This window comes from Balaenoptera ricei, chromosome 9, assembly GCF_028023285.1.
Source record: "Balaenoptera ricei isolate mBalRic1 chromosome 9, mBalRic1.hap2, whole genome shotgun sequence".
NCBI lineage: Eukaryota > Metazoa > Chordata > Mammalia > Artiodactyla > Balaenopteridae > Balaenoptera > Balaenoptera ricei.
This window is the reverse complement of record NC_082647.1, coordinates 22172432-22187453: the sequence shown is the minus strand read 5'-3', so window position 1 is coordinate 22187453 and position 15022 is coordinate 22172432. Positions and strand designations below refer to the sequence as shown.

Below are 15022 nucleotides of genomic sequence, written 5' to 3'. Positions count from 1 at the left end.
TTGATTTTAAGCAGAAGTTCACGTTATAGACTTTTTCTGATAGTAAATTGGAAGTTGAGTGTTTCAGAGAAAAAAAATCCAAGATCAAACACTGATGACCACCTAAAAAAACTTACTGGGGGATCCTCCAGGAACAAAATAAAACAAAGCTCCCTCCCTTGAGACTGATTTTTGAGCACAAGCCTCTACTTACATAGGGTGTCAAAGAAATCTGTAGACAGATATTTTCCAGGCACAGAAATCCTCAGGGGGCATTTGTTCAGAAGATCAGCACCTGGAATTTAAAGGACAGTATGAGCCCTTAGGAAACATCCCAGAGTTGACAGAGGAAACAGAGTCAGTTGTTTTCTCTCATTACTCCACCAGTGTGATAAAGAGATGAATTTCTTAGAAGGAGGAAAAAGGAGCACCTTCTCTTTCCTGCTTAAGACACACAGGTCAGGAAAGTTCCTGCCCAGTGAGCGGCACACGCCTCCTCAAGCTGGAGGTCTCTCTGTGTGAAGCTGGTGTGGCTGCGTGCATTTCACAGCCCCTCAAGGTGTGTTCAGCTAGACGTCTTATGAAATAAAGCACCATATGGACCCTATACTTCCAGTCACGGAGAAAGGCATGAAAGCAGCCTGCACAGGAGGCTTCTATTTCCAAAACTGGTTTTGCAACCTCCTGCCGCAGCGGCACAGACTCCAGAGGGCCAGCAGAGGGCAGCACGAGTCTGTAAATTTGACCTTTTCCTGCTTGGGAATCAGGCGGAGGACAATCTAGAACAGGATCCGGGTGACACTCTCCTTTGTGGTCTAACTTTAAAGGTGGAAAGCACCTTTCACCACATCACAGGAGCGGGAGCCCAGGTCGTCGAGGTCTTCGTTCCTGAAAGCTGGTTGTTCGAGGGAACGCTCGAGTCTTCCGCACACGGGACCTGCCCAGCTCCTGGGAGGGCTTCGGAGCAGCTCCAAGGAAGGTTCCTTAGGGAGGCCTGGCTCTCAAACGCTCACGTTTCAGCCAGCGAGAGGCTGAGTGACTCAGCAGTGCCATGCAGGAAAGTCTGTCCTGTCAAGTGACTGCCTATTGAAATGTCTAAGTTAATGATTACAACCCCTCGGAGGAGGAACTTAAACACAGCCAAGGCCAGAGAGCAGGCTTGCTCACCAGCGGACGCGTCAGACCTGGTTCACAGGCGTGACCTTTCAGCCGAGCGCTACTGAGCGGGACTGTGCTCAGGTGCTTCAAGATGCCGTCACAACAGGGACACACTATGTCAGGGAGATTCTTCAGAGCTGGGACTGAAATTCAAGAGGATCTTGACCAGTAAGAGAAACGGTTGAGAAAACCAACAGGTATATTCAGTAGTGTCTTACAACAGAAAAATCAATCTAAAAAAAATCAAGCAAGTGGAGAAGTACACATGGGAAGGAAGATCTATCAGGGTAAACACACACAATTCAAGCCGACGTGGAGTCACACACGATTCTGGAATATTTAAACAACGTTATAAAATGATAGCATGTTTCCAAAATTGTCTGATCATAAAAATGAGGATAGGACCCAAGTCAGAGAGGAGGAGCTCTTTCCCTTTTTGACAGTGGCTGAGACGTGCATCAGACTGTGGGGAATGCCAGTCTGCTGTTTTCTGGGAGCTTTTCAGTCTTTGGAAAAGTATTTGGAATAGTTCATTTAAGCTGCTCGGAAGTCCTCCTTCAATTAACCTTTTCTTGTAAAAGCATGTGATAAAGCCTAATTCTGCACTATGCTTCTTCCATCCTTGCTGTCACTTCTCTTGAGGAACTTGGGACCTGTGCCTGCAGCCTCTTATGACTTAGATGCACGGACATCATCTGCTCTTGGGGAGACCAGAGCACAGAAAGGTCTGGTCAAGAAAACTGTATGAGTTGGTGCTAAGGTTTCTTAACTATGAGGATGTAAGTGTGACAGAGGCATTTTCAGCTTCCCATAACTTCTCTGCCCTCCCCCCTTCCCATGAGCACTGGAAGTCTGTGCCTTCTACAGTTGCTCTAATCTAAGTATGGTGCTGAGGCTTGTACTGAGCCCATCACCAAAGGGGAGAGCGAGAGCCAGTGAGCACGCTTCGCTAACGGGATTCCTGCTGCTTTCTCGGGGTGGGGGTGGGGGTCAGGGGTCAACCTACACTCTCCACTGACAGCCCCGTCACAGAGCCCCCAAAGGTGGTCTTCTTAGGTGCTCAGCGGTCACCCTTTTGAACTTTTAAGGTGTTAGAAGCCGACCTTTGTCAATCCCTGCTTAGAATCAACCTACCAATGAGCATCTTTTCCTTATCTCTGCCTTTCCTCATGAGCATTAGCTTATCTGAGTTAGTACTTATGCGCTGCCTTTTTAACCTCAAGTGCTATTAAGCAACCTCCCATTTAATGGCCCATTTAACTGGGAACAGAGAGACGAGCAGTATAAACTTCGAGATCTGAAAGACTAGGATTCAGATTTTCCCTCTGTCACTTGTTACACAGCTTGGGCACACTGTTTAACCCTTTTGAGCTTTAGTTTCTTTATTTATAAAGTGAAAATAATAATGTTAATTCTCAGGAGTTGTGAAAATATAACTAACTCAAATGAGACACACGGTAGGTACACAGACCTTCAATAAATGTCAACTAACCCCGTCACCCCCAAGTTTCCCCGTGAGGGGATGGCTCATCTAACATTCTGGATAACAGTTCCTAAGGCATTATAATCAATATGTTAAAGTTGGTGTGAAAGACTGAAATAATATTGGCCATCAGTACACAGAACCTGTGGGTCTGGGGGCTTCTCTAGCGGGAAAGGGTAGCACATAAGCCAAGGGATGTTGCAGCAAGGAGTCGAGAGTCCAAGAAAAGACAAGACAGATACAATCTGAAACTGGGATGAGGATATTCTAACCATGTCCCGCCATCTATTCACGCATCACGGATTCACCGAGATAACAACGTAGCAGGAGCTGAATGAGGCTCGGAGGACACGAGAGCAAGCAAGGCAGGTGAGTCCAGTGTAAGTAAACAAATAAACAGATGATGATAGGATGTAACAAGGGCTCCAAAGGAAAACAGCCTGTATGGGGGCCAACTTAGGGCCACGTCCAGGGAGGGGCTGGGACACTCATGGCTTTCACTGAGGGATTAACAACAGCAGTGCTACAGAGCCACGAGTCACTTCTCAGTACTACTGATAAAGACAGATGCTTCAAAATCAATCAGCAGGCACTCACTGATTGCCTCCTAAGAGCCCGGCACTGGGCTAGACACTAGAAAACCAGGTAAGGAGATGACGTGGACGCACTTGCACACGACCTTACAATCGAACTGTGGAGTGACGTCTAACACACAGAACAGGTAAGTTGCTGCAGGGTGCACGCAGAGGAGAGCACAGCAGTCATTTAGGGCTGGGTGAGTGTGGGGCTGGCTAGAGGGGGCGGGGAGGGTGGGGTTCGAAGCGGAAAGGGGCCTGAGCTGGGCTCCACAGGCGTGACGTGGGCAGGTGGAAGAACGGGAGGGTTTCCGGGAGGGGATGCTAGCATTGTTGAACGCAGCGGGGGGTGACATCAGTGAGAACGGGGGAATGCCACCGCATCTGGGGCCTTTGGGAAATTAGACTGCCAGGGATTTGAGGCCACACAGGACTGCAGTCGGGGGGGGTGTGTGTGTGTGAGCGTGAGCTCACGTATGTATGCCCCACACGCGCACACTCACACAGTGAAAGTTAACTGAGATCTGGGGTGGCAGGAGATGAGAAAACACACGAAATTTATGAAGAACAGAAGAAACAGATGTTTGTTGGATTTTACGTGGGAAGCGCTATGCTGGAGACACAAAGTGAACAAGACAGGGCGCCAGTCCTCACGGCCTCAGCAGGCTAGCGGGGGTCCAGACAAGCAGGCAGTTTTTCTGACAGTGGGTTAGGTTCTAGGACAGGGGAAACTCTAGGGGCTATGGGGCCCACAGGTGAGGCACCAGATTTTGGGGTCAGGATAATAAGCTTTCCCAGGGCCTCCTAACTTCCTCCACGTCTGCAGAGGAGTGGGCAAGAATATACTAGGGTGGTCGGTTCCTTTGGGTTCCCCAGAGAGACTGGGAGCCCCTTTCTCAGGATGCCTTGATGAACAGGGTATACGGGTACCCGTCTGTGGGGAACGCGGGTATCTGGGGCGCTGGGTTACATCAGCTGGAGATGCAGCGCCTGCGCAGCTCAGATGCTGCCCTCTGCAGGTGCGCAAGACACTCGGGGAGGGGCAGCTCCACACCGTCCGTCCCAGTCCCTTCGTCTCACGAGGGTCTCACGAGGCCCGAGGCGCCTTCGAGTCCCATGAGAATACAAAAACCTTAAGGAGAACCCCGTGCAGCTTTCTATTCCGTTTCTCCAGCTTACCGTGTAATTTTCTGCTAGGAAAATTTTACCCACGGCTTAAATTTGAAACATTTGCTAGATTATAATTTTTTAAGCCCATACAAATAAAGCCAGTACTTAAAAAATCCGAGGCAGACGTAGTTAAACCACCGCCCAGGCCTTCCCTGGGGCCACCTCTGTGTGCAGCACGTGGAGGGACGGCCCAGCGCCCTGGAGCGCGATGCCCGGGAAAGCTGGCAGGGACACGGCCAAACGCTTCTTCCCACCTCTCTTTAAAATACATTGTCTACCTTAAGAATGAAGACAATATAGGTGATGGGGAGGAAAACGTTGTTATTCATCCCCTAAAATCATGCTCAGAAGCAAAACACAAGCTGACTGCCCTCCGCGCTGTCTCCCAGGGCTGGGAGGACGGAAGGCGGCACTTACTGTTGTTGGCACTACGGGATGGCTCCTCCCACGAAAACATCTTGTCGGATGTGCTTCACTGATACTTCTGACATGTTTAGTTAACGCAATCATCACGCGGTTAACACAACAAAGCGATCTGTAACAGCTGCCTCCGCGCCACCTGGAAGGACCCTGCAGCACTTGCCCCCCCACCACCACCCCGCGACCCCCCACCCCACGAGGCCTTGGGTGGGAAACTTCCTTTGACTGGGTTTTCCTCCTCAGATGAGAGTAACTGTATCCCTCTCTTGGTTCACGGTGTTGTCCTTATACAAAGACAGGCGACATCGTCCTCCTAGGGGATCGGGGAAGCCGCTGGCAGAGAGCTAGGGACCTGGCATGTCCTTCTCTGCAGCTCTTGTGGACACGGAAGTGGGGCAGGGGGGTGTCGGAGGACATGGTGGCGCGTGGGCCCAGCAGGGGTCACTGGTTCACGCCGGGGCTCACGGGGAACCGAGTTCTTTCCCGTGGGCTTCTCGAGGCCTGGCCTGCAGTCCTTGGCCAAGCAGGGAGGGTGAGTCGCTGCTCCTCCAGCGGCGGCTCCCCTGCCCCATCTCCACCGCCCTTCTATTCCCAGGAGACACGTGCAAGCTTCTAGAGCATCTTCCGAACATCACATTCACTCAGTGCCCCGCGGAGCACAGTGTGCTCTCAGAACACTGCTCAATTCTGTCTCCTGTGGGAAGGAGTCGACGTTTGTTTATTAAGAACCAGCATGAAAAAAAAACCAGCGTGAAATAAGTTAATTCTCATCCAAAAAAAAGAAGGAGAAAGGGGTCTATCAAGTCTCCCATTTCGGCACATAGATAGAAATTCCATCCTTCTTATTTCTGGAAGCCCAGGAGCTAATAAATTCACCAGGCTGACAAAGGAGGTCGGGCGGAAACTGTCTACACAAGTAAGTAACTGATTTGTTTCATTCCGTACAAATGAGGTTCTCCTTTCTGACCTAAGCCATTTTCTAAGCATCATCCAAGGGCAGCAGCCTCTCCCGCCAGGCTGGGACACGAGCTGTGTGGACAGAGGAGGGCGGCCCGGCTCCCACCGGCCTCTCCTTCCTGCGCCGTGACCTCCGGCCGACCACGGCCCCTGGTTCAGTCTCCTCATCTCTGAAACAAGCAGCTGTCTGTGACAGTTTCCCTTGTGCTCTAAAATGATTCTAAGATGTGACATGAAGTGTGAGGCTGGTCTCCACTCTGGCCGGCACCTAAGGGGCTTCAGTCGTAAGCCCATGACTGGAAAGTGGCCCTGCCAAGAAAGAGACATTCTGAATCACTCAAAACCATGAAGAATGTTGGCTCTGACTTCAGAAGGGCAGGAAAAACAAATCCATGCCCAGACGGGCACTTGCTGACTGGCTGTCTCTGCCTTTTTAACTCCTCAGGGCCTGAGTGCTTCTCAAGAGCCTTCTGACGCTCTGATGCTTCAACGCCGTCAGGCTGGTACCCTTTGCCGGCTTCCTTACAGGCGGCCATGCCAAGTCCGGGGCGAATGCTCATTAATCTTTCTGTATGGTCACTGGGATCGGCTTTTTTGCAACTTCCACCCCCAAAGCAGATTAGTTCTCCCTCCCAACACAGGTCAAAAAATAAAGAATAAAGCTGCCCTCTTTTTAAAATCCTCTCTCCAAACTGCACGCTCAAATCCAGTGAGTCTAGAGATTCTTTAGATTGGAATGGATTCTAGAACCAACTGACCTCTGACTTCCAAATGCATTTCAATTTGGTCTTTATTGATCTGAGATCATAAAGGTTGTAGGAATCAGGATATGGCTCTGGTTGCTAGTAGAAGCTGCATTAATTCTTCCTGCCTTCGAGAAACTGGGAACACTGTGGACCGTCCGTAGTTTTGTGTGGCTCATGGAAAGTAAACAATATAATAACAGAGAAAACCCAACTTCCTGGTCACAGCTCACAGCATCTTTGGCAACTAAGTAGCGAGTTCCCTGGCCCTGCTGAAAACTGCCCCAAGGTGGTCAGAGCATGTGCATACACCCAGTGCTCAAGACAATTTGCCCAAGAAAATGACTGGGTTTTTGCCTTCAGGGACACTTCAGCTGTAGAGAATAGCTGGGCACACGATGTGTGAAGTTTAAAAAATGAAGCTTTTTTTTTTTTAAGTTAAAGAACTGCATACTCAAAAAGCAAGAGACGTGATGCTGTTTTCTCCGATTCTGAAAGCTCACAGTGGCCACAGCACAGTTAACCACACAGAGCATTCGCATTCAGGCAACTGTCTGATTGTCACCAAACTTGTTACGGCCTTATAGGAACTGAGCAAGCCGGGAGTATTTCCTAAGAGCTATTCAGTTGTGAAAATGTAGAGGGCCTTCTGTTTTGTCTTTTGGAAAATCTAATCAGCTAAAATGATGACTTGGTAGTCAGACTTGCACTTCTTTTGCTACTTGAAAAAGGCTTATTTTGCCAGGCAAGGAGAGAGATCATGGTTAACTTGTTTTTTTAGACTGAGGTCATCTCTATTCATTGGTGTAGTAAACAAGCCAGACTTAAAACAAAACAAAAAAACACCAAAAACAAAAACAAACAAAAAAACAACCCTCCTTTCAAGAACAACACTACATTTTTATCTTCTCTGGGATGAACTAAAAGCACCATAATTTTTTAAAGACAATAGCCATCAGAGTATCTATGAATGATAAAGAAAACTTAAAAAAACCTTAAACCTCATTTGCTCATTTCCGAGAATATCGACAGCTTAAGATATCTCTTCATATCATTTTATTCCTTAAGCTCTCTTAATTTACAAGGTCTAACAGAATCTTAAACCATCGTTTTAAAATCCTCTTCATTCCATTCTTAAAGATATCCGTAAATGGATAATTATGGTACGTTCAAATGAGACAACCACAGCCCATAAGTATAACTGTGAGAAAAACTCTCTGTACTTTGCCAAAGATACCAGCTAGAAACTACCATTAGGACAGTTTCCTTTTTGGTCTTCAATTGCCTTTATTTCACTTTCCTATCAGCTCGGTGACACTCTAGATGCATAAAGCTTTCTCCGCAGCTCTGGCGGTGCCCTGAGAGCCTTGCAGAGCCGGGTGAGGTGGAGAACTCCCGGTGTGCCAGGGCACCGTTCCCAGGGCGGTGACTCAGCTCTGGAGGCCACCTGCTGCAGGGGTGCTGCCACTTTCCGGGTCATTGCCAGTCACGAGGGTAGAAGGACAGGACAAAGCTGAATGGACCCAAAGAATCAACAGCTCAGAGCCAGGTCAAGGGCAGCGTCAGAAGGAAAACCTTTGTTTATAGAAAGTCCAGCCTTTCCAGGTGAGGCTCTGTGTAGTAGAGGGGCTTCACACCTGGGGGCTAAGCATCTTGGTCACCACCTGGGCCTCTGGCTGTGGTATAAAATGAAGGCAGGGCCACAGGGCAGCTCCCACTTTCAACACCACTTTGATCAAGTCACCATGGTTTTCAAAAGTAACAAAGGGCATCCGCTGCCAGCAAGATAGCCCATTGCTTTTGAGGTCTTTCCTCCGCCTAAGTCCAAACTTTCTCCAGGGCATCCTCTCGACTTCCTTTAGGTAAACCCTCTGCTCCAACTGAAATCGGCTGCCTCCACCGCCCCACTCTGCGGGGCTCCCTCCCTCTGGTCTGTTTTTCTGTTTTGAGAGGCCGGGTGGGTTGCCAGCAGCCACAGACACTGAGCTACTCCACCTGGGATCCTTCTCATTCTTTGCCAGTTTCAGGTGTACAAAACCGCTAAGGTTCAGTTCAATATTCCCTTCTCGCTCTACGGAGCCTCCCTGGACCACTCGGGCATGTCACCCTCTCCTGCACTCACAGCACTTAACATCTTAACCGTGCAAAGCCAACCGATGTTTACTCAGTCCTTCCAATGTGTTAAGTCCTTTCAGTCAACGACAAACACTTAAGGGACGTGTGCTCCACGTCAGACAGCATGTCAGGTGCTCCGAGTATGAAGGGAAAAGACACCGTCCCTGCAGCAGGAGTTTACATCCCTCGCAGGACAGAAGCACGCGAGCATCGCCACCTAGCACGTGGAAGGAGCTCTGCCTGCAGACTCAGCAGGCTTTACGGAGTAACTCTAGGCTGAATTTTGAAGGAAAAGGAGGGTTTTAACGGAGGGACAAGGTTGGACAAGGAAGGAAGGCGGGTGCTACAGAAATAAGACGGCGAGTTCTCTTCGGTATCTCTGCAGCTTTGGGTTGAAGGGCTGCGGGGCACACGGGGCTGGGAGGTGGGCCGGGGCCTGGGCGTGAGGGGCTTTGCACTGGCCGAGTACCTACGTTGTATGAGGTGGATCAACAGGGTGTGAGAGAGGCGGACGGCAGGGCTGGCTGGGGTCAGGAGTGCTGAAGGGCTGAGGCACTTGGACATACATTATCTTGCTCAGTCACCACCACATTCTTGAGCTCTTTGTTTGGCAATTAATCACACACTGCCTTGTGACACGTTCACATCTGCTATCTCGTTCCCTAACGTGGCCTGCATGCTCTGTCTTCTCCCCGGCTAGACGGTCAGCTCCTTGCAGGCACAGAGCAAAGCCTTCTCTCTGCTGGCCCACAGTGGCCAGCGCAGTGCCTCATACCCACAGACGGTCAGAAACACACGCCTTTTTTTTTTCTTCCCTGTTCTTTTTTTTTAAATTGAATGAAGTACATTTGATTTAACACAGGTCTTAATTGACACTTCAGGATGTGCTCTTGCCGCCTGTCAAATAAGTAATTAAGTCCATCAGCAAATAATTCTTGAGACCTAGACTCTGGATGGTACTTTGGGCACATATCAAAAAGGTGTGCAATATAGGTGGGTGGGTCCTGCCATGGATTCTGGACTCTTCCACAGAAGCATTCTGAGTGAGCAGCAGGAGGGCGGGCTGGAAGGAGAGGTTAGCTGGCCTGCTCCGCGAGGTGATGCACTTCTCTTCACCCGCACTGACTGGCTGTGCCTTTACTCTCGGGCCTGGAGCTTAGCTTAGTTCTTTCCCGAGCTCCATCACGCCCAAGAGGAATTAGTCAGTGATCTGGGTCTTCGCCTGCTTTTATCCTGCCTCCCTTTATTCCCTCTATAGTGGTGAGCAACAGTGATATGCCAGACACTGTGACACAGAGAAAAAAAGTCTCCCCTCTCAGGTAGCTTATGTCTTGTGGGAGGGGAAGAAAAGCACTTGGTTATAAGGCAGTGTGCTCACGTTTTCTCCCTCCCCTCCTCCCTCTTACTACATCACATTATCTAATGTAATCCAGAGGGCTCCCTGGAGGAGGTGATACCTGAGACGACTCCTAAGAATGCACAGGTGTCAGCAGATGAACGGATGAGGAAAAGAGAGGAACACAGGTAAAGACGTGGTCCGGGGCAGAGAAGCGGGCTTCAGGGATCTTCTGAGAGAGGCACTGGAACCTGGAAAAGGAGGAGCCATTAAAGGGCTCTGAGTAAGAGAAAGACAATCAGATTTACATTTTAAAAAGATCAGTTGGGAGGCCAGTGGAAGAGCTTACTGGAAAGTAGTGACCTTGGAGTCCAAAGAGGGCAAAGTACGGATTAGAAAGATAACAAAGCAGAATGGTTAAGCCCTGGATATGGAGTGACACGTGTAGAGAGAGAGTGACTGAGAAAAGTCTTTTCAAAAGACCTTTAAAATGACTATTTCAGAGAGCCTCCATCAACAGGTTACACACGCACTGCTGATGCTGGCCCCAAGGGGGCAGCCTCACACAGCCATTCCATGGCCAGACCCTTCAGGATGCCGGGAGAGAATTTCCAGGTTTTTGTGCAGAAAACTGGGAGCACTTGGTTTTAACCACCAGAAGGGGCTGGCCTTTTCTAGGCCTTTTGGACTAACAATTTTGAGTGATGAAGAATATCTACCATTCTCAGCTTAGTTCCTTGTAAAGTCGATTTAAGACACTGTTATCTATTCAGGGTGGTTCTCTCCTTACCCAGAGATCTGACAAAACTTCAGGTTTGTGACTTACAAGGCAATCAGCACAACTTCACCTGCCCTCGACCTGGCTTTCTCTTCCCAGATTGCTCACCTCTTCAGCTCCCCCCTTGGATTCATAGATGCCCCTCGCCAATCCCAAAGGGAGTCCCGGACTCTCCTGCCCAGGCAGCCTTTAAAGATGTAATTCCCGGTGGAGGTTGGGTGGAACCACCCAAACTTAAGAGAACAGGGTTCTCCACCACATAGGGCAGAGCCACCAAGTAAATTCTGGAAAGGAGACACAAGCTCTCTGAACTTGCCCCATAAACATTAACTTTTCTCACACTGAGAACCTCTGTAGAAAGCATGGAGTATCAGGTGATTTGGGGGGTGGAGAAGTGTGGGCAGCATGAAAACTGGTGGTCTTGTCTCTCACTGGGATATCTGAAGGGTAGCCAGCCAAGCCCTCAGAGAAGTGTGTTGGGTGTTTGAAAACGTAGACTGAGAAGGAAAAGTTTTCAGTTTTCACCAAGGAGAACCAGCTAGTAAAGAGCTTGGCCCCATGACCCAGTCTGACAATGATCCTTGAAACTGCAGGAAACTGGCACATGCTGCCGGGACCTCGACAGGCCCAGGGGCACTGTCCCCAGGTCAGCGACACTGCCCACCTGAGACCCCATGTCCCCCTGCGCAGTTATCTGCGGGGGCTGCTGGGGCCTGTGCTCTGCGTGGGGCTGAGCCTTTCCTGGGGAGGCGAGGGAGGCTGCTGTGTAAGCAGCCGGGGAGGAAGGCAGGCACAGAGAGGGCACCAAGACCCCAACCCAGGGCCCCTCGGGCTTCCTGGGTTGTCATGCTCTGACTGGCTCTCGTGACCACGTAGGTCTATTTGCCTGAAGAGGTAGGAGAAAGTAACAAGAGACTCCATCACTGGAACCAGCGTTTGTGATCCTTCCCAAGAAAGGCAAACCACCTTGCAGGCACTCCACACACTTTAACCCATTCAGGCCTCACAGTAGTCTGTGAGGTGGGTACTACTCCCATTTGACAGACTAGGAAACTGAGGCACCAAGACATTAAGTAACGTTAATGTGCCCAGAGTCACACAGCCAGCAAGTGGCAGAAGTGGGTTGCAGACCAGGTAGCCTGACTTCAGGGCCTGTAGGTTATATCCTGTCTCATCTTATATCAAGAGCGAGAGGGAGAGGCCCGGGAACCTCCCAGGGTCACTGGTGCTCACGGGCTGGCGTGGATATTGGGGAGGGGGCGGGGATTGGATGGAAGAGACAGGGATCCGGCCTCCTAATCCCACCCAGTGCTTCCTCCATACAGTACATGGTGCTTTCTGTGCTCTTACTGGCACCACTTGCTCAGAGGGCCAGAGAGACGGACCGGCCCTCAATCAAAACAACAACCAGCCAAGCAGAAGTTTACCAAAGAGGCAAAAACCCTTGTATGGAAATTGACCTACACTTTTCTTACTATAGGCAGAAGCTCTTCAGCTTGCAAAAGTGATTCTAGAGACAGCTGGTACATTCCAGACAGGATCCCTTCCTTTTATCACTTTGCAAGTTGTACTTGATTTATAACCTCACTGAAGCGTTCAATTGATTTACCATTGCTAGTGGTTTAAATCGGTTCACCCCAAATTTCAAGAACCTACTTGTAGAGGTCATGTCAGCATCAGAACTTCCACGTGTGCCTGAATCACCTCAGTGTAGGAAAAGAGAAAAAGAGTGAACTATGTCCCCAGGCCCCGATTTCCAGAGAAAACCACACCTCAGAGGGAAGGCACTGGTCCCTGGGTGGGACACAGAGCCCTCTGAGAGGCCCTCTAAGCAATGTCACAGACTCGAGCTGAATCGTGTGGGTTTCAAAGCTGCTTCATCAAATCGGCAGCCCACCAGGCCTCATGAATATTTGAAAGCATAATATAGAAGTGAAGTGAACCAGAGCAAGTGCGCCTGGCACTGAACCTCCCGCTGGGAAGTACTGCGGTAGGGGAGGAACCCGTATCTCAGAGCAGCCCTGACAGACTAAAAATACCTTCTGCTTCTACTCTCATCCGTCTGGTCCCTGTCCCAGACGCAAGCTCAGCACAGCCTGGTCCACAGAATCTATTACATCACCGTCTACCTGCACTTCGTAACTGGATAAAGAAGGCGGAATAGTCTCCTTTTTTTCTTTCTCACGGACTCGAGGACAAATTTACAGACTAGGATATAATGACATTCTATTCAAACACAGGCGCCAAGGGTACCTGCTTCAGCCTGGCATCTCAGGAAAACTTTGGAAGTAGAGTCCTTTAAAGGAAATCACTTACTTTAACTGCAGACTGGCAATAACGACTCACCCCAGAGATCCAGCTAAATGCGGGCACAGGAATTCTTAATGACAGTCAAGCCAATAAAATCTTATATAAAGGGAAACGTCTGCGTAAAATGCCTTGTGGACAAGCTGCTCTGACCTCCTCCTGCATCCTCAAAGCTCTTCTGCTCTGTTGCATAACCCATAACCTTGAGAACAATCAGCCCTTCCTGCCAGCAGCTTCTCCGCGTCCACCTGCCCCTACAGGTAGTAAAAGACAAAAAGGATCAGGACCAGTGCTCACACAACACGTCCCAGCGCTCTCTTCCTCCTGGCCTCACCCCACCCCCCAGCTTCGAAGTTCATTTCTTCTAAAATGGGGGCGAGGTGATTCAAAGGGCGAGGGTGCGCGGAGAAAGAGGAGGGACGCGTGGCCAGAGGCCTGCCCCGACCTCACGGGCAGCGCGGGGGAGCACTCCCTTCCCACACGGGACTCGGGAGGGGGGGGACTCGCTGAGCAGGGAGGCCCAGACGGGAGGAGGTTTAACGTCAGAAAAGGGCCTCTCCCGCCCCGCCCACGGAAACAGCTCCACCGCTCGGCGGACCACCAGAACCTTGGGGGCCAAGAACGCAGGTTTCACTTTGCAGCCTTGACCAAGATTTTTGTTTAAATCCTGCCGCCTGGCTGTGTTCCCGCTCACAAGACTGGCACATGTGACCCACGGTACGGCGGGCAGATCATCGGTTTAAACCCAGTTCCGTTTAAAGTCACTGTATAGTCCTGTGGGCATATTCTCACACTTTGGGGCACCTGATATGACTACTGGTTTCACTAAAATCTGCTTTTGCTGTATATCCTTGTTTATTCCCCTCAACAAGTGACAGTATCAGGAGAGGAAGGTGGCAAGGGGGACAAGGGCTCTCCTAAGAGCCTGGGTGCCTGGGCCGCGGACACTTCCGGGGGTCATTGAGCATGTCCCTGAGACCTCTGGGATGGACACCTTCCAGAGCAGGGAGGGACCAAGCTGAAGGCCTCTGAGGGGCTGCACCTGCTTGCCCCTCTCTCACCTGGGCCACACCTGCCTTCTTCCTGATCTTCAAAGGCCAGACTCGTTTCCCACTCCAGAGCCTCTTAAACGTGCTGATCTCCACGCTTGGAACCTTCCCCCCATCTCCTCCGCCCACACATTCCTTCCCATCCTGCAGCTCTAACCTTGGAGATCACCTCCTCACAGAACCACTTGAAAGGAAGGCCCTCTTGCATCACAGAGCACCTTTCCCCTCGTCTCATGGAGCCTGAGTTTTAATAGACTGCTTTTCTATGCATTTACTCAAGTTCCATGGTGACAGAGATCACTGTCATCATCTTCTCAGTGCTGACTAGTGCCTGGCACACAGCAGCTGCTCAAGAAATCTTTGTTGACTGAATGAACAATGACGCCAGCCTGCCTTGACCTCCGAGTCACTCTGATCTGTGAATGTCCTGTAGAAGGTACTTCTAACTGCATCGCCATCTCATCCTGACCTTGCCCACCCCCCAGTTAAACCATAATAAAATGCTGGGATGGCTTCTTACTGTGGATAACCAGGTACAAAAGGAGACGTCCATAACTGACACTCCAAACCACCGCTGGAGGAATTTATGAACTTTGTCTAACGTTCTATCGTGGTGGCAAAATTAATTTCTGTGTGAAATTAAAAATTCCTCCCTTTGACAACATTCCCAGGAGTACCTAGAACAGAGCAGGGCTGAGTATTAAATCCTGAACTTTTAAAGTTTAGGAAACGTTGCCCAAATCTCTCTCTCTGTCTGACTCTGTATTCCGCAGGTTACCTGCTTATGGAAATGACACAGGCCCTGCATTCCAGGTGAGTCCGTCACACCTAGCCCTGTGTGTCCAAGATGCTGCCAGCTCACTAGTTTGCCCTGCCGCCCGCCCCAGCCCGCCCCCGCCGGCAGGCCCGTGGAGAACACCCCAGTCTGACATTAAGATCTATTCAACTGGTC

General features: G+C 50.1%; 1 long non-coding RNA gene across 1 annotated transcript in view; it reads right to left on the bottom strand.

The window, feature by feature from the left end:
• Positions 1–216: 216 nt before the first annotated feature.
• Positions 217–15022, bottom strand: part of LOC132371801 (uncharacterized) — a 192042-nt gene continuing 177236 nt past the window's right edge. Inside the window, exon 9 of the long non-coding RNA XR_009504985.1 lies at positions 217–274. This is a non-coding gene — a long non-coding RNA (uncharacterized LOC132371801). The remainder of the gene's footprint in view (positions 275–15022) is intronic.